This window comes from Sus scrofa, chromosome 1, assembly GCF_054392235.1.
Source record: "Sus scrofa isolate SSC_HxYL_T2T_F1_AM1 chromosome 1, Sscrofa_HxYL_maternal_Yorkshire_Landrace_v2.0, whole genome shotgun sequence".
NCBI classification, from domain to species: Eukaryota; Metazoa; Chordata; class Mammalia; order Artiodactyla; family Suidae; genus Sus; species Sus scrofa.
Window position 1 is genome coordinate 276,776,549 of NC_139383.1, and position 9,818 is coordinate 276,786,366.

Here is a 9,818-nt window from a genome sequence, read left to right on the forward strand (position 1 = left end):
AGGGTGGACAGGCCCAGTCAGCTTGCTCCGAGGTAAAGGAGCACTTCCTGAGGGCAGGTGGGACTGGCACTTGCACACTGCAGTGGAGGCACACTTCCTGTGGTTGTGCAGGGCTTGCCCTGGTGCTCCTGGGCCACAGAGCTCTTCCTGAGGGGGAGTGGTGCTGTGCAGCTGGCTCAGCAGGAGTGGGGTGCATCCTATGTGTATGCAGGCTGGCTGGTGAAAGCCAGAGTGGTGGATGGCTTCCCGATTGTGGTGAGGCCAGTCTGCCAGAATGGGCAGGCAGCTTCTCTCCAGGCAAGCAGGGTGGGGGAGGAGGGATGTGTTGGGAAGCTCTGTTCTCTGCTAGCTGGCAGGCAAGCATGCAGGATGGGGCACAAGGCTTAGTCTATGGTGGCCCATGCCTGCTTCTCTCCCCTCCTCAACACTGGTGCCTTATCTCTCTGGAGGGTCCAGACCTTCTCCCGTGTTCTCTCTGTTGTGGCTTTCCACTCCCCAGCCCTTAGTGTATTGCTCCCTCCAATACCAATGCACTACTTCCTAATCACTCAGGCTATCTCCATATAGTCAACCCAGCCCACTCCCAGGGAACCTCCAGGGCCTTGGTCTCCGTGTCCAGCCCCCACCCATGCATTTCAGTTTTTGGGGTCTGTGCCAGTGGTTCAGATGACCTGTGCAGCTCTCACTCTGCTTTTTAGATCTCAGACACACTGCTGCACTTTTCTCAGAGTCTGGAGATCCCTCTGATTTGGTTGATCTTCCTGTTGGTAGGTGACTCTCCAGGGTGTAGGTTCCCTTTCTCCTTCACAGCTCCCTCTCAGGAATGCCAGTCCATTCCTGAGTCCCCTTCTCTCTCCCTCCTATTTTCTCTTGTATTACCCAGTTATGTCAAGAGATTCTTGCCATTTTTGGAGGTTTAAGTTTTTCTGCCAGCATTCAGTTGTTGTTCTGTGTGGGTCATTTTAAGTGTAGAAGTGTTTTTTGTTGTGTTTGTGGGAGAGGGTGAGCATGTGCCCCTACTCTTCTGCCATCTTGCCTCATCTTTGGTCTTACTTACAACTTTAAAATGAAATCTTTTGTCAAACACAACTCAAAAAACACAAAAACAAGAACACATCTACACTGTTGGTAGGGACATAAAATGGTGTGGCCATTACAGAAATCAGTATTGAGATTTCCCAAGACATTCAAAATAGAACTATCACATAATCCAGCAATCTCACTTCTAGGTGTAGACAAAAAAGGACTGGAATCAGGATCTCACAGATGTATCTACTCTGACATGTGCATTGGAGCTCTGTGCACAAAAGATAAGCTATGGAAACAAGCCTCATGTCCATTGACAGATGAATGGATAAATGTGGCATATGCATGCAATGGATTATAATTTTGGCTTAAAAATGGAAATCCTGCCATTTCTAACAACAAGAATGAACCAGGAGTATATTATGCTAAGTGAAATAAGCCAGTCCTACAAGGACAAATATTGCATAATTTGACTTTGAGAAACTCAAAGAAGCAGAGAATAAATGGCAGTCACCAAGGTATAGGGGGAGGGGAAATGTAGTGTTGTTGTTTAATTGAAATAAAGTTTCAGTTATACAAGATAAATTAGTTCTAAAGACCTGCTATACAGCATAATGCCTAGTGTCAAAAATACTATACAGTGCACTTAAAAATTCCGAAAATGAGTAGACCTCCTGTTAAGTTTTCTTACCACAAAAAAAAGGACACAAGGACATTTTGAGAGGCGAGAGATAGATATGTTGATGACCTTGAGTGTGGTGGTAGCTTCACAAGTGTGCACACATTTCCAAACTCCTCAAATTATATATATTAAATGTGTAGTTTTTTGTATATCAATTTTACCTTGCAAGCTGTTTAAATATAACTTGCAAAAAGCACATGCATTCACCTACACAACTCACAAACCATGGACAATCACACACACAGAAACTCCACTACACACAAGAATCACGTGTGATCAAATGCAACACACAAATAACATAAAAAGAAGCAACATGCACACAGCAACTCAAGCACACACACATGTATTGCAGACTTCCAGCTTCCATGATCTATTATTAGCAATATACAGTAGCACTTTCCACAAGGATGAAAACACTCTATAGCTACATTGCCCATACAGCAACCCCAGTCCCCTGTGGCTACTGGACCCTTGAAACATAGCTAGTGCAACTGAGGAACCCACATGTTAATTTCAGGTCATTTTAATTAATTTTAATATTATGGCCCCTTGAGGCTGGTGTGCAAATCAGTTACCAAAAGTACATGGTTGTAGGAGCAACATAAAACCACATTTTCTCTAACTCTTCTTCCTAGTCCTCACGTCAACACACAACTCAGCCAAGGGATGGTTTCCCATCTTGCTCCAATCTTTACTACCTGAGGACTCATCTCTTATGCCTCCATGGCCTAAGGATATTTAGCACTTCCCTGCCTGTTTACAGTAAGGAGAACAATGAGAATGAAGATCCACACTTACCAAGAGGATTGAGACACCAGGGAATACACCCCCAAGCTCCTGGTTAGAGAAGAGGACAACTGAGTTAATTTCCCAATTTCTTGTGTCCCTCTTGAGAGGGATCCAGTGCAATGACCAAAGGGGCTGAGCTACAGGAGTCCCAGAAGGTGTCTCTAACATCAGTGACACATTGGTCTTCCCTCTGCTTGCTCCCTCTTCTTGAGTAGAAGGAGAGACCATGAACACCCTTGAACTTTTAAGAACCTACAATGGAATCTGCCACTTCATCCATTACAGAAAGGACAAAATAGAATAGGATGAGCCCTTGAGATTCCACATCACTGACCCTGCAGTTTGTTGAAGCTCACATCAGATGAGCATCATTTATTCCATCCATGTGAAACCACAAATGACCCACAAAACCAAAGCCATCTGAGCAAAATGTAAAAAAGAAAAAACTTTAGGCATCACAATTCTTGATTGAAAACTATACTTCAAACTTTTATAAATAAATACAGAAGTAACTGATTTTAAAATACACATATAAAAAAATAGAAGAGAATATGGAGCCTAGAAATAATTGCACACATATATTCAATGGACCTTTGACAGAGGAGCCAAAAACATAGAATGGGGAAAGGTTAATCTCTTCAATAAATGGTGCTTGAAAACTGGTTATCCACACAAAACTGGTTATCATTTTGGTGCCTGTTAGAAGACACTGATATTCAAAAATCAAATTTGGCATTATGTGTGTTTGTTGCTTACAAGTCTTCTCAGTAATCTCAGAGTATACAGACAGTAAACATATATAAAAGAAACACAGGATGTAGAAACTAGAAACAAGCAAACTAAAGAAGAGTTACGCATAGGATATGGGTCAGGAGTGGGACAGAAAGAATGGGAGATGGGAACCAGACAGATGTTGATATATAATTTCAAATAGTTTATACACATTACAACCCATGAGTTTGAGTTTGTGACTTCAATTCTAGCTTGACACCATAGAGTTCTTTCTAGCCTCTCTTTTGCATGTATATCACACTTTTCCCCCATTCTGGAGTCATTCTCTTTTCCAGGAAAAGTTTCCCCCATTCAGGAGTCATTCTCTTTTCCCCCATTCAGGAGTCATTCTCTTTTCTCTTTTTATTTATTTACTAAACATCTGAATAAATGTAATTTCAGAAATTTGTACCCAAATGCCTGTTAGTAACAAACTAACTTCAGCTCAAAAATTTGCTTACCAAAAAAAAAGTGCTTACAGCTATTGTTTGTCATTGTGAAAGGAGTTTATAGTGTTCAATAATAACTTAATTACTTTATTTCCCCTTTGGGCTGATTATTGTATGAACTCTAAATACACTTAGGCTCATTTTTTATTTCATTCTATTTTGAAATATTGTCCATTAACTTCTTTTTTGATTAAAAGTAGGTAACAGTTAAAATAGTTGAAACTATACAAATATACTCATCTCCCCATCTTTTCTATCCTAATCTCACCCCACCCCCTGTAGGTAAGTGGTCTCATTTAGTTTCAAATTGATTCCTCATGTGTTTCTTCTTGCACCAGGGGAAGATACATATGCATATTTTTCCCATCCTTTTCACATAAGAAGTAGTATGCAATACATGCTCTTTTATGGATTGATTTTTTCCATTTAATAATAAATCATGGAAAACCTTCCATATTGATTCATAGGTATCTTTATCATTATTTATTCATAGCTGTGAAGTACTAAAATGCATTGATGTTCACTAGTTCCCTTTTGAGGCCCTAGAATAAAATGGCAGTGATGAATGTACTAAATGTCACCTAACTGTATACCTCAAATGGTTAAAATGGTAAATTTCATGTTGGGTAGCACATTATACCAAAAAAGAAAATATTTTAAGAAAAAGTAAAGTCATATCTCTATATACACCACTGAAAATAATTATAAAATAGTAATAATGTATGATTAATAAGTTAATTGAGGGTCTATGAAATAGCAAAATATAAGTTTACCTAATCAAAATGGATAAAGAGAAGTGTGAATAAAAATGAAATAAGATGTATTAATTAGAAAAAATATAGAAACATGGAAAACATAAATTTGAATACATTATGGTTATATGGGATGTTAATAGATCAAATTCTCCAGAAATACAATGATGGTCAACCCACATAAAAAGACCAAAATCCAACTTTACACTGCTAAGAACTAACACTTTCACAATATAAGGACATAAGAAAGTTAAAGTGTTGGAAAAGAAATGCATGTAAATGCTAACTAAAAGAAAGCTCACATATCTAAACTAATATCAGAGGAAGTAAATGAGATATGAGAGTAGGAGTCATGGCTAAAGAGAAAGCTTCCCTCAACTATAAATATGTGCTGTTCAATGAATACAAAAAGTCTGCCTGTCATAGGAGAGCATGACTTTGTAGCATTTCCCACTTTCCACAGAGTAATTATGCCCATTGTGGCTGATTTCAATCCACCAAAATGGTGTCATTGACTGTGGAGTTGAAAAGAGATGTTCAATATTAGCTTGAAGGCAATGCAAGCCAATTTCAGCACATCCTACAGAGAAGAATCAGTCCACAAGGAACAGAACATGATGCTAAATCAATGTGTTCTAATAACATAGTATAAAAAATATGTAAGCAAAAACTTACATACCTAAAAGTAGAAAAAGACAAAACCACAATCACAATTATGTGACATATTTTGTATAGGATATTTCATTTATTTTGTGAGAGAGGAAAAGGCAGGAAAAATTAAAGATAAGAAATATGAACAATTCAAGTAACAAACTGAGCCTTATTGACATATCAACACTATATATGAAGGATGAATGCATATTCTTTTCAAGTTACAGAGTTTACAACCATATGATAATTTTAGAAGATATATCCCATTGTGCTTATGACTGCAATAAGAGTATTTAGAGATTGTCACTTCAAGAAGTTAGCCCTATTGACAAATATCTCTAAGGCCTGTTTTATGTTTCTGTTCCTGGGGCTCTGGATGAAGGGGTTCAGCATGGGAGTAGCTACTGCATACATGACAGAAGTGATTATGTCTTTGTCATTGGTGTCCCATGATGATGAGAAAAAGTAAAAAAAAAAAGTAAACACTAGAAACTGTCCCATAGTATAAAGACACCACAAAGAGATGGGAGCCACAGGTGGAACAAACTGTAAAGAGTCTTTTGATGGAAGAAACCCTCAGAACTACAGTCTCTAAACGAATATACAAGCCCAGGATACTACTCAAAGGCAGGATGAAAAGCAATCCTCCCACCGTAAAGATGACCAGCTCATTGAGGGAGGTGTCTGAACAGCTCAACTTCAGGAGGGCAGTGAGGTCACAAAAGAAGTGGGAGATAGTGCTGTCTGCACAGAAGGACAGTTGGACCAAGAGGAGGGTGTGCAATGGGATACACTAGAGGAACCAGTACACAGCTAATAAGGAGACAGATATTTCCTGCCTCATGATGGTGCTGTAGTGGAGAGACTGACAAATGGCCACATACCTATCATAAGCCATCATTGTGAGAAGGAAATTGTCAAGACAACAAAAAGTATGGAAACATACATCTGGGAAATGCGCCCTGCATAGAGGATGGATTGTTGTTGAGTCTGCATGTTCATCAGCATTTTTGCAACAATAACAGATGAAAGGGGGCCATCTGTGAGGGCCAAATGACTGAGGAAGAAGTACATGGGAGTGTGGAGGTGACGGTCCAGCAGGATGATGGGCAGGTTCCCCAGCACCGTGGTCAGGTACATGCCCAGGAATAGCGCAAAGAACATGCCCTGCTGCTCTGGCTGGATGGGGAACTCCAGAAGGAGGAACTTGGACAGGCTGCTCTGATTCTCCCTCCTCATGCTGTTCTTGCCTTGGCTGGGAATTGGTGAAAGTGGGAAGTGTCAACAAACATGCCATAAGATTATTGTCATATACTTTGTACCATAAGGTCTTAATTTTTCCTAACTTTCCCTTTAATTTCTCTTAATTCTTGGTGAATGAGTCAGTCTTTCCAATTCTGGCTCCAATAATACATCAAAACCTCACATTAACCAAGTCTTTTTCCAAAAAAAAATGGACATTTATTCTTCATTCAACAAATAATTATTGAACAACTGCTTTCTCCCATAGTGAGTACATAGGAGTCAACAGGAACTGAGAACTCTCTGTGTTCAAGTTTACACCTTTACATCAAGCCAGGTTCACACCTCTGTAATTTGCTCAGATGAAAATGGGAAAGAGGAACCAGGGGAGATGTATCAAGCATTCATTTCCACTTAAAAAAATGAAATCCTTACATTTGAAGAAAATTATTAAAGCTATGTCATGTTCTTTCAGTATAGATCCCTCTATCCTACCCGTTTTGAGCCACTGAACATACCTCTTATCAAAAATGTCCAATCCATACTTCCAAACCAATGTCAACCGTTCCAGGCACTCTTCCAAGTGTTTTACATGCATTTAAAACTTCCCAGTAGCCCTAACAAATATTCTTACACATATTTTAATCAGAAGAAAACAAAGGTATATATTATTCAAAAGTGCAAGGATACACACAATTAAGTGCAACACGTGGAATCACAACATTGGTCTGTCTAAAGAGATCCATTCTCTTAAAAAATCAGCATGGAAATTATACCATCAGTACTTCAAAGATCCAGAGAAGCAATTTTATGTCAGCAAACTTCTCCAAAATATTCCTAACTCCTTCTAAGAAAAGTTTATGTCTCATATTTATATATCATACAAAAGATTTTCACATGCTTTAATCTCTCAAAACAACACATTTATTTTAATTCTGCTTAGTACACTGGGCAAATCATGTCTTCATTTATAAATGTGGAATGTGAAGCTAAGAAATAAATGACTTACCTCAGGTGACTTGGCTTTTTGATGGTGGATTCCAGGTTAGTTTTTCTTTAGAAGTTAGGCTAGAAGTAAGGAGTACAAACCACATAGCCCTGAAGAAGGACTCAAGCTTTACATTCTCACTCTAGCACAGGGGCGGGATAGCAAGTTTCCCTCAGAGACTGAAATAGAAGAACAAATCTAACTCATATTGGACCTGTTCCTTTTATTTTAATCTTTTTAATATAACTTTTGCTAAAAGTGGAAATGTTGCCTCTAGCCTGAATCATACAGAAGAGCCCATTCACAAGATTCTGACCTTTAAAGGTGTAACACTCTCCAATTCATAGGAGATAAAAAGTGACAGAGCAGAGAATAAAGTTACCTTGTTGGAGGTTTACAGGAGCACTGTCACCTGACCTATGTGGACAACTGCAAGAAAAAAAGATTCCAACACCAAGAAGTTTGCACCAACCAACCACACACTTACCCACTTTAGTATAAGAGAAGCATGAATTCTAACTCAGCAAAGATGATTTTTTGGGAACCATCTTCTCCATATGCTGGCTTTCTAAATACATTCACTATTCCTTGCCCCAACAAGTGGTCTCTCAATTTATTGGTCTGTCTTGCCACAAGCAATACAAATTTTGAGAGAGTAAGTGGACCAGGATCTTACTTGGGTCTCTGGTTATTTAAGTTCATGGTCATCAAGAGGACTATGATGATGATTTATAGAAGCATGGCCACTCACACACATAAATTGTGTTGGTCCACACAAAGAAACCAGAAGAGTTGACTAGAAACACCCAGTAACCTTGATTCAGGTTGGACCTTGTGAAGGAGGCAGCTAGGGCATGAGCTCTGGTAAGAATGTCAGACTGTGACCTTGAAATTTCAGGAGACTTTCAATGGACCTGTTTTCTCAGACCTCTACCTGTCCTACCACAGAAAATAGTGAAAGAGGAACCTCCTGGAAGCAAACATGTATTCTGGAGGAAGATACTAAAAATGTTTTACTAAAAGTGAAGCAGAGTGTCAAAAACCTTGAGCTTCCAAAGGCCCTGCTGGAATAGTGAAATCATAGAAAAAAAGATGGATGCAAATAACTCTGCAAATCAGGCTTCCTGTGGAGCTGCCTGTGTGGCTTTTGGTCTCAGGCAGGTGAAGAGTAAAAAATGTGAGTGTCAAACACACACACACACACAGATATTTATTTTCTTCTGTGTGAAGGAAGTCAAGGTGTGAGTTTGTTACACAAAATAACTTAAACACTTTTGCAGTCACACATAAATGGAGATTTATAGATATCTCTGGCTTAAATTCTCACTAGGTAAATACAGTCAGGGTGTGAGTCAGCTTCACACAAATCTATGCAAAACTCACAAGCAAAATATACATGTCCTGCATAGCTACACACACAGAACTGTCAGGCATCCTAGACCACAGGCATTGTCATCACAAGAAGTCCTTCATATTCAAATCTCAAGTAGTGCATAATGTCTCACATATGGTACACAAGCAGCAGATGCAAATAGAATAAGCACACAATGGGGAAATATCCAGGCTTCTGTTACCAATGTTTATCCTAGTGTGTGGCATTTAGTGTGTTGGTCAGTTACACATATAGACATATTCTCGAACAACAAAACACACACACACATACAAACACACAAATTCATATAACTTCTCTGATGGTCACAAATACACTTACACACAGACACATATGTATGACTAGGGAGGTTTCTGGACTCCTTCTGAGCTATATCTGTCCTCTGAGTTCAAATACCCTCTACTTCATTCTCTTAACCTGAATCCTCACTTTCTGTCCAGAAGACACAGGATCCAAAGAAAAAGAGCAAACCTCAGATGCCTGAGGACCTTAAAGACACTCATGTCAATTCTCCAGCTTCAAAACGTTGCACAAGGAGATCTCATTCTCTCCATCCTAAAGAGAATCCAGAGGGAATCCATCCCAGGCACCTATTAGAGGAGCAGTCTATTGGGACAATTGCCAAATTCATTTGCAGAGATATAAAAGAATATCATTTAAAGTACAGGGGAAATAAAAATTTTTCCAACAAACAAAGGCTAAAAGAACACAGCAAAACAAAACTCATTCTAAAAGAAATATTGAATGGGTTGCTCTAAATCAAAAAAAAAAAAAGAGAGAGAGAGGAAGAACTAGGATGGAGGAAACCACAATCAGAGAGCAGTCACTCAAATAAGCCAGCATACAGATCTAATCATGACATGTTTAAAACAAAATAAAATTAAAAAGAAAAAAGAGACATCAAAATCATAAAATGTGGGCAAGGGAAGTAAGGAAATAAATAGATTCCATTTTTAATTTTCTTTTTTTAAATTTAAGTATGGTAATGAAGTGTTTGAACCTACAGGATAATCAGGCTAAAACACAATTATAGGAAGCGGTTAAAGTACTTTAAATACAGGGCAACCACAAATCAAAA

General features: G+C 38.8%; 1 pseudogene; it reads right to left on the reverse strand.

Annotated features, from left to right (window-relative positions):
* Nucleotides 1-5,423: 5,423 nt before the first annotated feature.
* LOC146407247 (olfactory receptor 1J4-like) lies at nt 5,424-6,359 on the reverse strand (annotated as a pseudogene).
* Nucleotides 6,360-9,818: the final 3,459 nt, after the last annotated feature.